Here is a 21,056-nt window from a genome sequence, read left to right as displayed (position 1 = left end):
GAGGGCACTGATACTGGAGCGTCTGTCCTGAGAGAGGATCCTGATACTGGAGCGTCTGTCCTGAGAGAGGACGCTGATTATGGAGCGTCTGTCCTGAGAGAGGACCCTGACACTGGGGCGTCTGTCCTGAGAGAGGACCCTGACACTGGAGCGTCTGTCCCGAGAGAGGACCCTGATACCGGAGCGTCTGTCCTGACTGAGAACACCGATACTGTAGCATCTATCCTGAGTGTGGACCCCGATACTAGAGCATCTGTCCTGAGAGAGGGCACTGATACCGGAGCGTCTGTCCTGAGAGTGGACCCTGATACTGGGGTGTCTGTCCTGAGAGAGGACCCCAATGCTGGTGCGTCTGTCCTGAGAGAGGACCCCAATGCTGGTGCGTCTGTCCTGAGAGAGGACCCCAATGCTGGTGCGTCTGTCCTGAGAGAGGACCCCAATGCTGGTGCGTCTGTCCTGAGAGAGGACCCTGATACTGGAGCGTCTGTCATGAGGGAGAACCTTGATACTGGATCGTCTGTCCTGCCAGTGAGTTTATAGAACTTTGAAAGGTATCACTGGTGATATTTCTCATGAGATTAGAGGTGCTCTCTATCCACATACAGTGGATGGGTAGGACTGGACTGTGTTGTAAATAGCATGTGTAATCCAGAAATATACGAAATATCAGACCAAGGTCTACATTGCAGGAGTGGTATAGCACAATGTTATGTCCACACACAAGTGAAATTGAAAGCAGTAATGCAGGTTAACAAAGCAAGTTTTGTGTACCAGGATTTATTTTGAAAGGATTAAAATTTAATACAAATGAAGTTATGTGCAATTTGTAGGAATGTGTTCAGGCTACACTCTACTTTCATTTATTAAATGGGATTTAGACATCAGTGGCAAGGCCAGCATTTATTGCCCATCCCTATACAACTGAGTGGCTTGCTATTTCAATCCTGAGGGCAGTTCAGAGTCAACCTCACTGACATGGGTCAGAGTCAAGTGTCAGTCAGACCAGGTAAGGGTTCCTTCCTCAAAAGGATGTTCGTGAACCAGGTGAGTTTTCTGCACTAATTGCTAGTTACATTCACACCAATTCGAAGACTAGCTTCTTAATGCAGATATATTTACCTAACTGAATACACAGCTCCAACACCGGCACATCCTTCCCATCGTGTGGGGAATGGAACTGTAGACAATATTCCAAATTGGCCTGACCATAGTTTTATCCAGCGACATGCTTTGCCAACTTTTATATTCAATGCCTCAACTGATGAAGGCAAGCATGGTGTCTATCCTCTTTACAACCTTATCCACTTGTGTTGGCAGTTTCAGGAGGAAATGGACTTGGACCCCAAATGTTCTCTGTTTATCAATGCTCCTAAGAGTCTGACCATTTACAGTATACTTAGGTCTTGCACTTGACCTCTTACCAGCATTGGGGAGCGAGAGAGGGGAGACATGAACGCGAGGTCCCAGTTGAGTCCTTCCCTATGGGTACCGAACTTGGCTGTCAACCTCTGCTCAGCCACTTTGCATTGTTGCCTGTCCTGAAGTCTGCCTTGGAGGATGGTCACCTGAAGATCCGAGGCCGAATGTCCCTGATCGCTGAACTGTTTCCGACTGGGAGGGAACACCCCTGTCTGCTGATTGAATAGATGCCTCGCAACATCTATTGTCGTAGCGCCTGCTTGGTCTTGCCAATGTACTGTGCGTCAGGACATCCTTGCCTGCAGCGTATGAGATAGCACTGGCTGAGTTGCATGAGTACCTGCCACATACATAGTGGGTGGAGTCTCCATGTATAATGGTGGTACCTGTATTGACACACTGACATGTCTTGCAGTGATTGCTGTGACAGGGTTGTACAGTGTTGTGGTCGATGCTGTCTGAAGTTTGCTGCAAACAATGTTTAAGATTTGGCTCTTGTTCAAAGGCGAGAAATAGACACCTTGGATAAGTGCTCATTCTCATCGATAACGTGTTGCAGGCTACGACGAACATGGTGTCATCTTTCCACTCCCATAACAACAAAGGGTAGCCTAACGGTCATATCCCATGTCTGTCTCCTGAAAAGGTCACACAACTCGCGTGCGCACACTCACTCTCCCTCTCCTGTGTATACATACACACACGTGGTGAATTACAACATTCCTTCTTCAGGACAATCTGGGACTAGTAACGAATGTTGGACCATGGCAAAGATCATGTCTCAAAACTTTTCACTTCCTCCAGTTTCCTTTCCAAAGTTCCACAACTGAGTCTGCGTCAGACAGTGTGCCCCAGGTCACAACAACTTGCTGTGAAGGAAGATTCTCATCAACAATAACGTTCAATCCCTTATTTCTGCCAATGGAAGCGGTTTCTCTTTATTTACCCCACAAAGCTTCTTTGTGATCTTCAACACCTTGATTAAATCTCTCCTGAACATTCTCTGTTCTATAGAGGAAAAATCTCAGCTTCTCCAATCTCCACATTCACTGGAAATATCTGACCTTCATCATGGTTCTGGTAAAACCCCTTCTTCCTCAACCTTTTCTTAAAAAAAATCTATCGGGTCTCACCACTGTGGTAAACTGTGCTTGCTGTATGTCTGCCCACATCTCCAGTTGCTGTCCTCCTGAAAGCTGTTTTTAAATGCTGATCACATCTCCCAGTTTGTGTTATTTTCTAAAGATTGAAGCTAAGCTCTGTGCACCCACCCGAGTTGAAAGCCTCTCCACCTGAGAGGACACCACGGTGAATCTGACCACTGTTATTCCCCATCACAATTCTGTAATCACGCTGTAACGACCCTCTCATTCTTCAGCTTTCAAAATAACTCTACAGTGCAGTGCTTTAGCAAAATTTAAAGTTGTGCCCACCCCTCGATCAGATTCCAGCCTGAAACTCTCTCAGGTATTGAGAGAGGCCTACCCAAACCTTGCGTTTATTTCCCCAGCCCCACAGCGGCCCTGCACACAGGAAAGGTAGGAATATTGCGCTCCTTTGCTACAGGAACACAGCAACACAGTTAATTCCCTCGGGTGATAGCCAGCATTCCACAGCCATCAATACAGCCACCATTAACATGACAGCAGATGATGATGAGAGTGCTTTTATAACCATGTTGATTACGAATATTTCACAGCTGTTCAGCTCCAGTTAGACTGTACCATCACTCAGTCCCGAGCCATTAAAAAGTTCACACGGATCAGTAAACCTGAAGCACAGTTACTGCTCACAGTGCATGTGGCAAGCGTGGACCTTCTGTACAAACCAGTATTGTTACTCAGCAAGGGCATACCCAACGCTGGGTTGTCCCGAATTGCAAAACAGAAACCACCAGCAAGAGGCAGGAAGAAGCCTGCAAGGAACTGACACTCCCCCAGTTACTGGACATTTACCAAATAGAAGCACGATAAAACAGCCACAGGGTACGATCTGACTGGACTCCTGACCTCAAGAACAATCTAGTGGCCACTGGTGGGGAGGGCATTGGCAGATGGGGCACTGTGGGGATTAGGGGTGGGGTCACGGAGGAGGGGGGCACTGTCAGCACTGGGAGAGACAGTATTGAGGAAGGGGTACGGTCTGCACTGGGGGAGAGTGTATAGTGGAGAGGGCACTGGGGGAGAGGGTATAGAGGAGGGGGCACTGTCAGCACTGGGGGAGAGTGTATAGAGGAGGCGGCACTGGGGGAGAGTGTATTGAGGAGGGGGGCACTGGGAGAAGAGTGTATTGAGGGGGCACTGTCAGCACTGGGGGAGAGTGTATAGAGGAGGCGGCACTGTCGGCACTGGGGGAGAGTGTATTGAGGAGGGGGCATTGTCAGCACTGGGGGAGAGTGTATTGAGGAGGGGGGCACTGGGGGAGAGTGTATTGAGGAGGGGGCACTGTCAGCACTGGGGGAGAGTGTATTGAGGAGGGGGCACTGTCAGCACTGGGGGAGAGTGTATTGAGGAGGGGGCACTGTCAGCACTGGGGGAGAGTGTATTGAGGAGGGGGTACTGTCGGCACTGGGGGAGAGTGCATTGAGGAGGGGGGTACTGTCAGCACTGGGGGAGAGTGTATTGAGGAGGGGGCACTGTCGGCACTGGGGGAGTGTACTGAGGAGGGGGGCACTGGGGGAGAGTGCATTGAGGAGGGGGCACTGTCGGCACTGGGGGAAAGAGTGTATTGAGGAGGGGGTACTGTCAGCACTGGGGGAGAGTGTATTGAGGAGGGGATACGGTCAGAACTGGGGGAAGAGAACAGTCCATAATCTGCTTTGCTTCATTCTGGAATACAAACGAGTTGGCATTTGGCAATGATTTTGAGAAGGTGATGCTGCTCAGCAATTAACTGGGTGGCAGATAATATGCAGCATCCATGATCCCAAAAGGAGATGATTGCAAGCTCCCACAACAGCAGGGTGGGGTGTATAATGACACGGTTCAACTGAGCTCAGACAAACTTTCTAAACACAGAGTCAAAGCTGCTAATTTGCTGAACTGACAGGGTGGGTACAGGAACCATAACATTGCATTGCATTCAGCAGATTAGGAATACCTGCAGTGAGTGAAGCTCTCAGTTTGTCTGCCTGCCTCTCCTTCCAATACCCTTCAATCAGAGCTCCCTTTATGGAAGCAGGGAGAATCAGACTTTACAGAAAGGGCCAACAGTGACTAACATCAACAAGAGACAATCTAACTGCTGGACCTTGACTTTTAATGGCATTACCATCACTGAGTTACCCATCCAACATCCTAGGGGTTACCATTGACCAAAATGTGAACTAAATTCACATTAACACAGTGGCGACAAACAGCAGGCCAGATGCTAGGAAGACTACTCATAGGGTCACAGAGTCCAACAGGACAGAGAGAGGTCATTTGGCGCAAACTGGTCCATGCTGATCAAAATGTCCACCCACATTAACCCCATTTCCCTGCACTTGGCCCATATCCTTCTAATCCTTTCCTATTCATTTATTTGTCCAAGTGCCTTTGTGGGCGGCATAGTGGCACAGTGGTTAGCACTGCTGCCTCACAGCGCCTGAGACCCAGGTTCAATTGCCGACTCAGGCGACAGACTGTGTGGAGTTTGCACGTTCTCCCCGTGTCTGCGTGGATTTCCTCCGGGTGCTCTGGTTTCCTCCCACAGTCCAAAGATGTGCAGGTCAGGTGAATTGGCCATGCTAAATTGCCCGTAGTGTTAGGTAAGGGGTAAATGTACGGGTATGGGTGGGTTGCGCTTCGGCGGGTCGGTGTGGACTTGTTGGGCCGAAGGGCCTGTTTCCACACTGTAAGTAATCTATCTATCTAATCAAATGTTGTTAACGTACTCACCTCAATCACTTCCGCTGGCAGCTCATCCAATGCTGGTCCACTCTTTGTATGAAAAAGTTACCCCTCAGGTTCCCTTTTATTCTTTCCTCTCTAACCTTAAACTGATGCCCTCTAGTCTTCAATTCCCCAGCCCTGGGAAAAAGACTGAGTGCATTCACCCTATCCATCCCTCATGATTTTATACACCTCCATAAGATTTCCCCCCCTCAGTCTCCTATGCTCTAAAGAAAAATGTCCTAGCTTGTCCAGCCTCTCCCTATAACTCAGAGCCTAGAGTCCTGGCAACATTCTTGTACATTTCTTCCACACTCTTTCTTGTTTAGTAACATCCTTCCCATAGCAAGGTGATAAAAACAGAACACAACACTCCTCTGACTGATGAAGGCCAGTGTGCCAAAAACCGCCTTCACTGCCCTGTCTACCTGTGACTCCACTTTCAGAGAACCATGAACCTGAACTGCAAGGTCCCTCTGTTCCACTACACTCCTTAAGGCCCTACCACTCACCATGAAACTCCTACCTTGATTTGACTCTCCAAAATGCAAGACCTCACACGTAAACTCCATTTATCATTTGTCGGCTGATTTCCCCAGCTGATCAAGGTCCTGCTGTGATTGCTGTTAACCTTCCCCACTGCTCACAACATCACCTATTTTAGTGTCATCTGTAGACTTACGAGTCATGCCTTGTACATGGAACACAGAACAGTATAAGCCCTTTGGCCCAATGCTGTGCTGGCCTTTTATCCTACTCGAAGATCAGACGAGGAGAAAGTGAGGTCTGCAGATGCTGGAGATCAGAGCTGAAAATGTGTTGCTGGAAGAGCGCAGCAGGTCAGGCAGCATTCAAGGAGCAGGAGAATCGACGTTTCGGGCTGGAGCCCTTCTTCAGGAATGAGGAGAGTGTGTCCAGCAGGCTAAGATAAAAGGTAGGGAGAAGAGACTTGGGGGAGGGGCGTTGGAAATGCGATAGGTGGAACGAGGTTAAGGTGAGGGAGATAGGCTGGAGTGGGGGTGGGGGTGGAGAGGTCAGGAAGAAGATTGCAGGTTAGGAGGGTGGTGCTGAGTTTGAGGGTTCGGACTGAGACAAGGTGGGGGGAGGGGAAATTAGGAAACTGGAGAAATCTGAGTTCATCCCTTGTTGTTGGAGGGTTCCCAGGCGGAGGATGAGGCGCTCTTCCTCCAACTGTCGTGCTGTTATAGTCTGGCGATGGAGTAGGCCAAGGACCTGCATGTCCTTGGTGGAGTGGGAGGGGGAGTTGAAGTGTTGAGCCACGGGGTGGTTGGGTTAGTTGGTCCAGGTATCCCAGAGGCGTTCTCTGAAACGTTCCGCAAGTTGACGGCCCATCTCCCCAATATAGAGGAGGCCACATCGGGTGCAGCGGATGCAGTAAATGATGTGTGTGGAGGTGCAGGTGAATTTGTGGCGGATATGGAAGGATCCGTTGGGGCCTTGAAGGGAAGTAAGGGGGGAGATGTAGGCGCAAGTTTTGCATTTCTTGCAGTTGCAGGGGAAGGTGCCGGGAGTGGAGGTTGGGTTGGTGGAGGGTGTGGACCTGACAAGGGAGTCACAGAGGGAGTGGTCTTTTCGGAATGCTGATGGGAGGGGAGGGAAATATATCCCTGGTGGTGGGGTCCGTTTGGAGGTGGCGGAAATGACGACGGATGATGCGATGTATACGGAGGTTGGTGGGGTGGTAGGTGAGAACCAGTGGGGTTCTGTCCTGGTGGCGATTGGAGGGGCGGGGCTCAAGGGTGGAGGAGCAGGAAGTGGAGGAGATGCGGTGGAGGGCATCGTTGATTACGTCTGGGGGGAAATTGCAGTCTTTGAAGAAGGAGGGTATCTGGATTGTTCGCTATTGGAACTGGTCCTCCTGGGAGCAGATACGGCGGATATGAAGGAATTGGGAATATGGGATGGCATTTTTACATGGGGTAGGGTGGGAGGAGGTGTAGTCTAGGTAGCTGTGGGAGTCGGTCAGGTTATAGTAAATGTCTGTGTTGATTCGGTCGCCCGAGATGGGAATGGAGGAGTCTAGGAAAGGGAGGGAGGAGTCTGAGACGGTCCAGGTAAATTTGAGGTCGGGGTGGAAGGTGTTGGTAAAGTGGATGAACTGTTCAACCTCCTCATGGGAGCACGAGGCAGCGCCGATACAGTCATCGATGTAGCGGAGGAAAAGGTGGGGCCAGTTTTACCGCCGCACCAACCAGTACCCTTCCACTGACACCCTCCTTCGACTGACTGAACTGGTCCTCACTCTGAACAACTTCTCTTTCCAATCCTCCCACTTCCTCCAAACCAAAGAAGCAGCCATGGGGACCCAGCTACGCCTGCCTCTTCGTAGGATAAGTGGAACAGTCCATCTTCCGCAACTACACTGGCACCTTTTCCTCCGCTGCCTCGTGCTCCCACGAGGAGGTTGAACTGTTCATCCACTTTACCAACACCTTCCACCCCGACCTCAAATTTACCTGGACCTTCTCAGACTCCTCCCTCCCTTTCCTCATTTCTATCTCGGGCAACCGAATCAACATGGACATTTACCATACACCGACCGACTCCCACAGCTACCTAGACTGCACCTCCTCCCACCCTGCCCCCTGTAAAAACACCATCCTATATTCCCAATTCCTTCGTCTCCGCCGGATCTGCTCCCAGGAGGATCAGTTCCAACACCGCACAGCCCAGATGGCCTCCTTCTTCAAAAACTGCAATTTCCCTCCAGAGGTGATCGACGATGCTCTCCACCGCATCTCCTCCACTTCCCGCTCCTCCGCCCTTGAGCCCCGCCCCTCCAATCGCCACCAGGACAGAACCCCACTGGTCCTCACCTACCACCCCACCAACCTCCGTATACAGCGTATCATCCGCTGTCATTTCTGCCACCTCCAAACGGACCCCACCACCAGGGATATATTTCCCTCCCCTCCCCATCAGCGTTCCGAAAAGACCACTCCCTCTGTGACTCCCCTGTCAGGTCCACACCCCCCACCAACCCAACCTCCACTCCCGGCACCGTCCCCTGCAACCACAAGAAATGCAAAACTTGCGTCCACACCTCCCCTTTACTTCCCTCCAAGGCCCCAAGGGATCCTTCCATATCCACCACAAATTCACCTGCACCTCCACACATCATCATTTCCTGCATCCACTGCACCCAATGTGGCCTTCTCTATATTGGGGAGACAGGCCGCCTACTTTCGGAATGTTTCAGAGAACACCTCTGGGACACCCGGACCGACCAACCAACCCAACCACCCCGTGGCTCAACACTTCAACTCCCCCTCCCACTCCACCAAGGACATGCAGGTCTTTGGACTCCTCCATCGCCAGACCATAGCAACACAACAGCTGGAGGAAGAGCGTCTCATCTTCCACCTAGGAACCCTCCAACAACAAGGGATGAACTCAGGTTTCTCTAGTTTCCTCATTTCCCCTCCCCCCACCTTGTCTCAGTCCCAACCCTCGAATTCAGCACCACCCTCCTAACCTGCAATCTTCTTCCTGACCTGTGCGCCCCCACCCCCACTCCGGCCTATCACCCTCACCTTAACCTCCTTCCACCTATCGCATTTCCAACACCCCTCCTCCAAGTCCCTCCTCCCTACCTTTTATCTTAGCCTGCTTGGCACACCCTCCTCATTCCTGAAGAAGGGCTCATGCCCGAAATGTTGATTCTCCTGTTCCTTGGATGCTGCTTGACCTGCTGCGCTTTTCCAGCAACACATTTTCAGCTAAGATCAGACTAATCTACATACCCTACATTTTACTATCATCCATGTGCCTATCCAAGAGTCGCTTAAATGTCCCTAATGTATCCGACTCCAATATCACTACTGACAGTGCATTCCATACACCCACCACTCAGTGTAAAGAACCTACCTCTGACATCTCCCCTAAACCTTTCTCAAATCACCTTAAAACTATGCCCCCTTCTGATAGCGATTTCTGCCCTGGGGAAAGTCTCTTGCTATTTGCTATCCATGCCTCTCAACATCTTGTACACCTCTTATCAAGTCATCTCTCACCCTTCTTCGCTCCAATGAGAAAAGCCTCCAACCTTTCTTCATAAGACATGCCCTCCAGTCCAGGCAGCATCCTGGTAAAGCTCCTCTTCATCCCCCTAAAGCTTCCACATCCTTCCTTAACGAGGCAACCAGAACAGAGGAATTTACGGACGTGGACCTCAAGATCCCTCTGTACCTCCATGCTGCGAAGAATCCTCCTTTAACCCTATAATCTGCATTCAACTTGGACTTTCCAAAAAGTGAGTCACTGTTCCAGGTTGAACTCCATAGCCCACATACCAGGACCTGTTCTGCATCCTGTCAATGCTCCAATGCAACCTACAACAGCCCTCCACACCATCCACCACTCCACCAACCTTCATGTCATCAATCAATTCATTAAACCACCCTTCTATTTCCTCATTTACGTCTCATAAAAATCACAAAGAGCAGAGGTCCCAGAATAGATCCCTGTGGAATACCACTGGTCACCGAGCTTCAGGCTGAATACTTTCCATCTACTACCACCCTCTGTCTTCTATGGACCAGCCAATTCTGTACCCATTCTGCCAAACTTCCCAGTATCCCAAGTCTCCTTACTTTCTGAATGAACCTACCATGGGGAACCTTATCAAAAGCCTTGTTAAAATCCATGTACACCACCTCTACTACTCTACCTTTAATGGGTTTTGTCACATCCTCAAAGAATTCAATAAGGCTTGTGAGGCATGACCTGTCCTTCACAAAGCCATACTGACTATCATAAATCCTGTCACTCAGAACCCTCTCCAACAGCTTGCCCACCAGTGACGTAAGACTAACTGGTCTGTAATTCCCAAGATTATCCCTATTCCCTTTCTTGAACAAGGAAATAACATTTGCCACCCTCCAGTCATCTGGCCCTACTCCAGTGGATGCAAAGAGCATCGCCAAAGGCACAGCAACCTCTTCCCTCGCTTCCTGTAGTAACCTAGATTATATCCTGTCCGGCACAGGGGACTTATCTATCCTCATGTTTTTCAAAGTTTCCAGTACATCCTCCTTCCTAACATCAACCTGTTTGAGCATATCACGCTGTCCTCAGAAACAACAAGGTCCCTCTCACGAGTGAATACTGAAACAAAATATTCATTAGGGACCTCCCCTATCTCCTCTGAGTCCAACCACAAGTTCCCTCCACTATCTCTGATCAGCCCTACCCTCACTCTGACCATCCTCTTGTTCCTCATGTAAGTGTGGAATGCCTTAGGGTTTTTCTTAATCCTACCAGCCAAGGCTTTTTCATGCCCCCTTCTAGCTCTCCTAAGTCCATTCTTCAGTTCCTTCCTGGCTACCTTGTAACCCTCTAGAGCCCTGTCTGATCCTTGCCTCCTCAACTTTAAGTAAGCTTTCTTTTTCCCCTTGACTCGATGATCCACACCTCTTGTCATCCAAGGTCCCTTCACTCTACCATCCCTTCCTTCCTTGTCTCAGTGGGACAAAGCTATTCAACACTTGCAGCAAGTGCCCCTGAAGCTCTGTCTGGCATTTCCCCAAGAATCTCTGTTCCCAATTTATGCTCTACAGTTCCTGCTTAATAGCATTGCAATCCCCCCTTCCCCAATTAAATACTCTCCCATATCCCTCTCCATGACTACACAAAAGGTCAGGGATTTGTGATCATTATCACAGAAATGCTGTCCCAAAGAGATCTGACACTGACCTGGTTCGTTGCCAAGCACCAAATCCAATGTGGCCTCCCCTCATTTCAAATACATACTGAGTCAGGAATCCTTCCTGGACACACCTGACAAAGTCTGTTCCATCCAAACTATTTGCACTAAATTTAGGTTCCAATCAACATTAGGGAAGTTAAAGTTACCCATGTGAACAACCCTGTTACTACTGCACCTTTGCAAAATCTGCCTCCCAATATACTCATCTGTGTCTCTGTTGTTATTGGGGGGGCTGTAGAAAACTCCCAATAACGTAATTGCTCCTTTCCTGTTTCTGATTTCCACCCATAATGACTCATTAGACAAACCCTCCTCAAAAACCTCCCCTTCTGCAGCTGTTATACTATGCCTGGTTAGCAATGACACTCCCCCACCTCTATATTCTCACCCAAATCATTGATATAGATAACAAAAGGCAATGAGCCCAGCACCTACCCGAGGCACTCCACTGGCCTCCAGTCTGACAAGGATCTTCCCACTATTACATTCTGCTTCCTACCATCAAGCCAATTGTGTATCTAATTTGCCAGCTGGCTCTGGATTCCATGAAATCTAACCTTCCAGAGCAGCCTACCATTTGCACCTTTAACAAAGGCTTTACTGAAATCCATATAGACTATGTCTACTGCCTTGCCATCATGAAACTTCCTGGTCACTTGAAAGAACTTTAACAAGTTTGTGAGGCATGATTGCCCACGCACGAAGCCATGCTGACCACTCCTAATCAAACCCTGCCTTTCCAAATGCACGTACAGTTTGTTTCTCAATCTTCTCAAGTAACTTACCCACCACAGATCTACTGCGAGCAACCTGATTCCACCATCTACAAGGTACAAGTCAGGAGTGTGATGGGATACTCCCCACTTACTTGGATGGATGCAACTCCAATCAGAAGCCTGACACCATCCAGGACAAAGAAGCCCGCTTGATTGGCACCACATCCACAAATATCCATCCCCTCCACCACCAATGCTCAGTACCAAAGTGCCCTATCTACAAGATGCACTGCAGAAATTCACCAAACATCCTTCGACAGCACCTTCCAAACCCACAGCCACTTCCATCAAGAAGGACAAGGGCAGCAGATACAGAGGAACACCATCTCAATGTAATTAGGAACGGGCAACCAAACTAAACAAGAAAAGCAATGTGGCAACATTTACTGGGCTTGTATATCACAATCCTACTTATTTAGTGTCTCTGACCACAGTTTAATTCTCAGCTGGAACTCCTGTGGGAGTTGGCAGAATCAGTTGGCTCATTCTGTAAACCCTATGAACCAACAGGACTCAAATGCATAACCTGTTTATTCAGGCTGCTAGACACGATGGATTGAAAGGCCTCTTTCTGTGGATCAATGTTGTCCCCTGCAAGTCAGTAATGAACCAGAGTAGATTAATGCTACAGCAGGCCAAGGCTTCGAGCAGGCCTGACAGTCCAACACTCTCAACTCCACTATTACACCGAGTGGGAAAACCTGCAGCAGGATTGTAAACACACTGGAAATGCCCAGCTCCTTCCCAGCTCTTGTTGAGTCCTCAGCCCAGCTTCCCACAGGAAATATCAAAAACCCAACAACAGACTAACAACATTCTAGGCACCTTCACCCCTACAAGCGAAGAGGAAGTGAATCAGTACCCGGCCTGGGCAGGGCCGCACGCTCCCACAGTACCCGGCCTGGGGGAGGAATGAAATGGGTGTGATAGAACCTGGGTTTGGACAATAGGAGAAGAATTTGGAGAATGTTCTATTTAGGGCATGAGTTAGAGAAGGATAGTGTGCAAGGGATGGGGGCAAGATATAGGAGTTTGAGAATGGTGTGGGAGACAGGGGATGGATACAAGAATATGGGAATGACGTGGGCAGATACAGGAATATGGGGATGATGTGGGCGGATACAGGGAAATGGAATGACGTGGGCGGATACAGGAACATGGGAATGATGTAGGGGATGTGGGCAGATACAGGAATATGGGAATGACGTGGACAGATACAGGAACATGGGAATGGTGTGGGGGATGTGGGCAGATACAAGAATATGGGATTGATGTGGGCGGATACAGGAACATGGGAATGGTGTGGGGAGATGAGGGTGGATACAGGAACATGGGAATGGTGTGGGGGATGTGGGCGGATACAGGAACGTGGGAATGATGTGGGAGGATGAGGGTGGATACAGGAATATGGGAATGGTGAGGGGGATGAGGGTGGATACAGGAATATGGGAATGGTGTGGGGGATGAGGGTGGATACAGGAATATGGGAATGATGTGGGGGATGAGGGGGATACAGGAGTATGGGAATGGGGTGGGGGATGAGGGTGGATACAGGAATATGGGAATGATGTGGGTGGATACAGGAATATGGGAATGATGTGGGGCTTGAGGGGGATACAGGAGTATGGGAATGATGTGGGCAGGTGCATACAGGAATATGGGAATGGTGTGGGTGGATACAGGAATATGGGAATGTTGTGGGGGATGAGGGTGGATACAGGAATATGGGAATGGTGTGGGGGATGACTTGGGGATACGGGAATATGAGAATGGTGTGGGGGATGTGGGCAGATACAGGAATATGGGAATGGTGTGGGGGTTGAGGGGAAGGTTTGGAGTTAACAGGGGGTGGTAATAGTGAGTGTCTGTGGAGGTACGTGTAAGAAGGTCTCTGCTTTGGACTGAAGGGAGACGTTTTGATGCAGCTCAACCAAATAATAAATATTTACAACTAACAGGCATTTCTGCCCAACTGGCCCATGGTATGAAATGCCACAATTTGAAATTCCAATTCATCTATGACCCAACACTACCATTCCTTTTTCATAGAATCATAGAATTCCAAGAGTGTGGAAACAGGCCATTTGACCCAATACTTCCACACCGAAGAGTATCTCACCCAGGCCCACTCCCCTATTACTCTAGGTTTCCCCTAACGAATGCACCTAGCCGACACATTCATGAACGCTACGGGCAATTGAGCATGGCCAATCCACCATACCTGCACATCTTTGGATCATGGGAGGAAACTGGAGCACCCGGAAAAAACCTACAGAGACTGGGAGAACATGCAAACTCCAGCTGGTATCAAACCCAGGTCCCTAGCACTGAGGCAGCAGCACTAACCACTGAGCCACCATGCAGCCCTACTTTTTTTTCCTTTTTCTATTCCTACAGTTCCTCTCTCCTAACGGTGGCACAGTGGTTAGCGACTGACTGTGTGGAGTTTGCACATTCTCCCCGTGTCTGTGTGGGTTTCCTCCGGGTGCTCCGGTTTCCTCCCACAGTCACAAAGATGAATTGGCCATGCTAAATTGCCCGTAGTGTTAGGTAAGGGGTAAATGTAGGGGTATGGGTGGGTTGCGCTTTGGCGGGTCGGTGTGGACTTGTTGGGCCGAAGGGCCTGTTTCCACACTGTAAGTAATCTAATTTAACCTTCCTAAAGTATATGCACATTATTCCAGGTATATACTGTTTGCCAGTGATTCAGAGTTGAGAGAGTTAGTGAAGACTCTCTCCACAAGTCAAAATGTCTTCTCTTCATCTGTCTGAAGCAAACTGCCTACAGACAACAATCAAGGTCTTCAGGAAATTTGTTGGGAATTCCACAATTAGAGAGTATTCCGGAATGGCAGCAGGAAGCAGCAGCCTTGCCCTGAGGATTGGCTGAGAGGGTAGCAGGCATATTTACATGAAAATCCTACTTCGTGTCACCCAATGCCCTCCTCAAAGGCACATTCCACTCAAAGCCAGCCACATTCTGCCCACAGTTCCCTGATAACAACACTGCATCCCCCAACACCACGCTCCTCTCCCTCTCAACCAGTCCGGGCCATGTACACACAGAGCTGCATGCAGCCGGCTTCTGTGGAAGTGCATTCAAGTGTGTTTCAGATGCCTGGAGACAAGAAAGAGGGAGCTGGGCCAAGAGGGAGGCTCAGATAGCAGAGTGGCGGAGAAACACAGAGCAGTGCCTGACACTAACGCTGCAACATGTACCTTCACCACCGCGTCCCTCTCTCTGTGTCTCTAACACACAAGAGCCCAAGAAAGCCAGACTGTGCAATCCTGCAGCTCAGCGGCCCGGCCCTACCCTACCCAGAGTGTTTACCTCCCTCTTCCCGGGTACTCACGGTTTGTAGGGAATCCTTCTCGCTGTCTCTCAGAGCTAGGAGGAGGCGTTGTGTATCGAACTGTGCCCACTCTAACTGCATTCCCCCAGCCGTCACAGCATCTCTCTCTCTCTCTAACACACAGTGTTTGCGTGCAGCAACCAAAGCCTTCCCCTGTTCCACGGCAGTTTGCCCAGGCACTCGAACTGCAATGTCAGTGGAAAGCTCCCAATCTCCCTCTGACCTCCGGCTCTGCCTGAGGCGAGTCCCCTGCAGCAAACCAGCAGCGTTTCTACATATTAACCCCCACCTGCCCGCACAGCGCTGTTTAGCAGGCGCAGCTCCCCAAACCCACCCACTGCAAACACTCCTGATGAACGGCTTATGCCCAAAACGTCGACTCTCCTGCTCCTCGAATGCTGCCTGACCTGCTGTGCTTTTCCAGCAACACTTTTTTTTCGACTCTGCTGGCACTCGCCAACCCAGCTCTACTTCCTCGCTGGCCTAACCGTGGGGGGATTCGGAGCACACAATTACATTCACAGTCTCCTCCCCAGCACCATCCACCACTGCCCAATAAATGCCCAGAGTCTCACTCTTAAGGTGGACTTCCTTTGTGGGCAAATTGCTTTCAAAGAAGGGGAATGAGAGAGAGAAAGAAAGCCAGTCACTTCAGGCGAGAGAGAGCAAATCAGTCCTTTCAGGGGAGGGGGCCAGATGAAGTATATTTATGCTGAATGACGTCCTCCAACACCATAATAATTCTGTGATTGTGGAGACAAGGCTGGAACCAGCCCGTGGTAAGTAAATAATAATAGAGGTGAAGTAGGCCATTCAGCTGGTTAATCCTGACCTGTCTTTCAATCGCTACTTCCCATCACCTTCCTGTTGGTGAATATAGGTATTAGTACTTGAAAGCTGTCCCTATCAGGATATGAAGAACTGATGCTGAGAGCAGATAATTGGGTTGTAACTAGTGTCTAACTAGTGTGTATGAGCTACAGTATCAGTTATAATTGTACTGCGCTTTTCCAGGAACACATTTTTCAGCTCTGACCTCCAGCATCTACAGTCCTCATTTTCTCCTAAGCAATATAACAGTAATGATTACTTACTCTTAAGCCTAGATACTAATCTCACAAGAGAGGCTGCTATATCTCAAATGTAATGCAAATACCCATTAAGTGCAACATAATAAAGCCTGATTTATCAAGATTGAGCTTATATTCTGCAAATTACTTATGTGGGCATCCATCCCCACATGGTATCAATAACTTTGACTAATACCAGCCACAGGGGTTGGTTATAGTGAATCTACCCAAAACATCTTAAAAGATTCTGATCAGTACAAATATAAACCATGCAGACAGAGGGGTAGGCTTCACCACATACTGGTGTCACACTGCCAGTGTTGATCTTCAGAAGGAATCTTCAGCTTTACAAAACCACAGCCATCTAAGAAAGAAGAAAATCTGCCAGTGAGGAGGTTGTCTGTACACCACAGTAGGGGCGACATGGTGGCTCAGTGGTTAGCACTGCTGCCTCAAAGCACCAGGGAGCCAGGTTCAATTCCAGCCTCGGGCGACTGTCTGTGTGGAGTTTGCACATTCTCCCCGTGTCTGTGTGGGTTTCCTCTGGGTGCTCCGGTTTCCTCCCACAGTCCAAAGATGTGCAGGTCAGGTGAATTGGCCATGCTAAATTGCCCACAGTGTTAGGTGCATTAGTCAGAGGGAAATGGATCGGGGTGGGTTACTCTTCGGAGAGCCGGTGTGGACTATTTGGGCCAGAGGGCCTGTTTTCACACTGTAGGGAATCTAATCTAATATCTAATCTTTGTTGTGGTTCTGTTTGCCGAGCTGGGAATTTTTGTTGCAAACGTTTCATCCCCTTTCTAAGTGACATCTTCAGTGCTTGGGAGCCTCCTGTGAAGCGTTTCTGTGCTGATTCCTCCGGCATTTATACTGGTTTGAATCTGCCGCTTCCGGTTGTCAGTTGCTGTCCGCTGCAGTGGCCGGTATATAGGGTCCAGGTCGATGTGTCTGTTGATAGAATTTGTGGATGAGTGCCATGCCTCTGGGAATTTGCTGGCTGTTCTATGTTTGGCCTGCCCTATAATAGTGAATCTAATCTTTATGTATTCAGTAGCTCAAAAGCACATAGGACCAGTTAGCTCCTGTAATGCATAAGGAGCTGCAGCACTGAAAGCTGTATGAGCTGCCTCAAAACCTTAAATAGCTTTCATGCAAAAGAGCCAAAAGCCTTATGAGGACCATCCAGAAGCTTATCAAGATGGGAAGATCTGAAGCAGAAACCCAGGATACAGTGGTCAATGTTGGACACCCAAAGTAAATTAAGTCATAGTGTGTTAGAGTTGAACAGCACAGACCCTTTGGTCCAACTTGACCATGCTGACCAAATATGCAAAATCAATCTAGTCCCCATTTGCCAGCCTTCAGTCCATATCCCTCCAAACCCTTCCTATTTATATACCCATCCAGTTGAATGTAAATGTTTTAATTGTACCAGCCTCCACCATTTCCTCTGGCAGCTCATTCCATAGGTCCCTTTTAAATCTTTTCCCTCTCACATTAAACATCGGGCATCAAGTTTTGGACTCCTCTACCTTGCAAAAAAGAGCTTGGCTGTTCCCCCCCATTCTCTTTATCCGTGTCACTCATGATTTTATAAATTTCTATAAGGTCACCCCTCAGCCTCTGACGCCCCAGGGAAAATAGCCCCAGCCTATTCAGCCTCTTCTGATAGCTCAAACCCTCCAATCCTGGCAACATCCTTGTAAATCTTTTCTGAATCTTTACAGAAGATTAACAACATCTTTCTGATAGTAGGGAGACCAGAATTGAATGCAGTATTCCAAAAGTGGCCTGGAGTTGAAGGGTGAAAAGTTTTACATTTAAGGGAAAATTCTTGACGGAGGGGCTAAGTGGCTATATTTACTTAACAAGCATTGTTAAATTTATCTAAAAGTATAATTCAAAAGCAGTGAAAATTAGCTTAAAAAAATTAAACAATTTGTTAATATTTCAATGAATTAAAGTGAGAAAATCAAAAGCAGTAGAATTTTTAAAACTCACTGTTTTGAGGGAAAAGCAATTCTTTACTGTGCAACCAAAAAAATTCCTAACGCCATTATAAATAGCCTCACATAATTTTCTTTCAATCAGAAAAGACACAGAAAAGCCGATCATACATATTGTTAAAAAGGGCATGAAAAATCACAAAGATAGAAGTAAAAAATATGCATATTAATTATTTTCTTCCTTCTAGGAAATAATAGACCTACAGAATTATTTATTTAAAGCATTTCACAAACTTTAAACATTCTGTTAGTTTAAAAATAATGATGGATAAGGATAGACTGGATCTAAAAGTTAAAGTTCTAAATTAGGAGAAGGCCCATTTTGACAGTATTAAGCATGAATTTTCAAAAGTTGACTGGGGGCGGTTGTTTGGAGGTAAAGGGATGGCTGGAAAATGGGAAGTGTTCAAAAATTAAATAACAAAAGTTCAGAGACAGTATGTTCCTATTAAGATGAAAGGAAAGGCTGGTATGTGTAGGGAATGCTGGATGAAAAGAGAAACTGAGATTTTAGTTAAGAAAATGTAGGAAGCAGGGATTGAGTGAATCCAAGAAGAGTATAAAGGCAGTAGGAGTATACCTAAGAGGGAAATCAGAAGGGCATAAAGGGGACATGAGATAGCTTTGGAAAATGTGGTTAAGGAGAATCCAAAGGGATTCTACAAATACATTAAGGACAAAATGATACAAGGGAGAGAACAGGATCCCTTAAAGATCAGCAAGGCGGCCTTTGTGTGGAGCCACAGGAGTTGGTGGAGATACTAAATGAATATTTTGCGTCAGTGTTTACTGTGGAGAAGGATATGAAAGATGCAGAATGTGGAAATAGATGGTTACATCTTGAAAAATGTCCATATTACAGGGCTGGATGTGTTAAAACACATAAAGGTGGATAAATTCTAAGTGTATCCTAGAACTCTATGGGAAGCAAGGGAAAAGGTTGCTGGGCCCATTGCTGAAATATTTGTATCATCGATAGCCACAGGTGAGGTGCTGGAAGACTGGAGGTTGGCTAACATGGTGCCACTGTTTAAGAAGGGCGGTAAGGGCAAGCCAGGGAACTATAGACCAGTGAGCCTGACGTCAGTGGTGGGCAAGTTGTTGGAGGGAATCCTGAGGCACAGGATTTATGTGTACTTGGAAAGGCAAGGACTGATTAGGGATAGTAAACATGGCTTTGTGCATGGTAAGTCTTGTCTCACAAACTTGAATGAGTTTTTCAAAGAGGATTGACAGGGGCAAGTGGCAGATGTGATCATGGGCTTCAGATTAGTATGACAGGGCGGCGCAACATTGAGGGCCGAAGGGCCTGGACTGTGCTGTAATGTTCTATGTTCTATGTATGCACTTCAGTAAGGCATTTGACAAGGTTCCTCATGGTAGACTGTTTCGCAAGGTTATATCACATGGAATACAGGGAGAACTAGTTATTTGAGCACAGTTATTAGAAGACAGAGGGCGGTGGTGGGAGGGTTGCTTTTCAGACTGGAGGCCTGTGACCAGTGGTGTGCCACAAGGATCGGTGCTGGGTCCACAGCTTGTTGTCATGTATATAAATGATTTGGATGTCAACATAGGAAGCATGGTTAGTAGGTTTGCAGATGACACTAAAATTAGAGGTGTGGTGGACAGCAAAGAAGGTTACCTCAGAGTATAACATGTTGTAATGTTGGGTAAAGTAATTGTAGATTAGGAGACAGGAAGTTAGAATTTAGTGTTTGTAAAATAATAGAATGGGGATAGCATTGTGTGATCCCTTTAAAAGATGGTGTTTTTTCAGTTTGAGCAGCTTGAAAGTTTGCAGCAACAGAGACCACCTGAATTGAAACATTTTCTATCAATAGGCCATACAGTTGGCAGGCCAAGACAACAGGTTTTGAATTTTGCCAATCAATTTAAATCAGGCACTTATATAGCAAAAACATTTAAATCTTATGATTTTGACAACAGAGGACCAAATCTATTGAAAGAAATATTGATATGTCATCATAGGTATAAAAGGAGGAGGCAGTTGAACAAAGGCCCCAGAGCTAACTGCCATCAGCCAGAGTTAAGAGTCCTCAGTTCTAGAAAGAGAAATTGGCTCTTGCAGTCATTGAGAGAAAAGCACCACCTAAATTTCTGACAGAAGAACAATGAAGAAGTCATTTCTGACAGAAGAATCAACGGAGAAAGCACAGAATATCCTGGAAGACAGGTAACCTGGCTGCAATTTCAAGAGAATAAATTCTATTTTTTTTGTATATGAGTGGGACTTGTATTTATTGGAACATCATACCATTAGAATCTTCTTTTATTCAGGAATAATTAGTAGCCAGAAGGGTTTGTTAATAGTACAGTTAATTTGTTCACTGTTAGAGTTAGGTGAATAAATTGATATTTACTGATTTTAAAGTGAATGTCAGGGATTTAGTTTTATTTAATCACTAGATGTTGCTGAAGAGCAAGTTACCCTAGTTTTCACACACTTTTTACAGATTATAGGAGAAGGCACTCGTTTTTGGGTGTTTCGGTTTTAGTTCTCAGCGGGGGGGGGGGGGGGGGGGGGGGAGGTTAACATTTGCTTTATAACAGATTAGGGGCTCAGATCTGGAAAGATTTGGATGGATTTGAACAGAATAAGGGTTTGAAAGATCCCAGCAAATTTAAACAAACTAATGTCCTAGATCTTTAAATAAAACGTAAGTGAAAAATGTAAAACCAATTTTGGTTGCTTGCTGTTGGTTAAATGAAAAGTGGGGAAAAGCCTTAATATTGCTAAAGAGGTTTTGGGAGAGTCAAAGGTGCTTCCGAAATATGCCAAGAAAGACAGAAAAAGGTGTTTTCAGTGCA

At 47.4% G+C, this 21,056-nt stretch overlaps 1 protein-coding gene across 1 annotated transcript in view; it reads right to left on the bottom strand.

Annotated features, from left to right (window-relative positions):
• LOC132825026 (F-actin-monooxygenase MICAL3-like) overlaps positions 1 to 15,369 on the bottom strand; it is a 483,930-nt gene extending 468,561 nt beyond the window's left edge. The window contains exon 1 of the mRNA XM_060840028.1: positions 15,149 to 15,369. The gene's annotated coding sequence lies outside the window, so the exon portion shown is untranslated. The remainder of the gene's footprint in view (positions 1 to 15,148) is intronic.
• Positions 15,370 to 21,056: the final 5,687 nt, after the last annotated feature.

Source organism: Hemiscyllium ocellatum, chromosome 19 (assembly GCF_020745735.1).
Source record: "Hemiscyllium ocellatum isolate sHemOce1 chromosome 19, sHemOce1.pat.X.cur, whole genome shotgun sequence".
Lineage (NCBI taxonomy): Eukaryota > Metazoa > Chordata > Chondrichthyes > Orectolobiformes > Hemiscylliidae > Hemiscyllium > Hemiscyllium ocellatum.
This window is presented reverse-complemented; position numbering and strand designations above follow the sequence as displayed.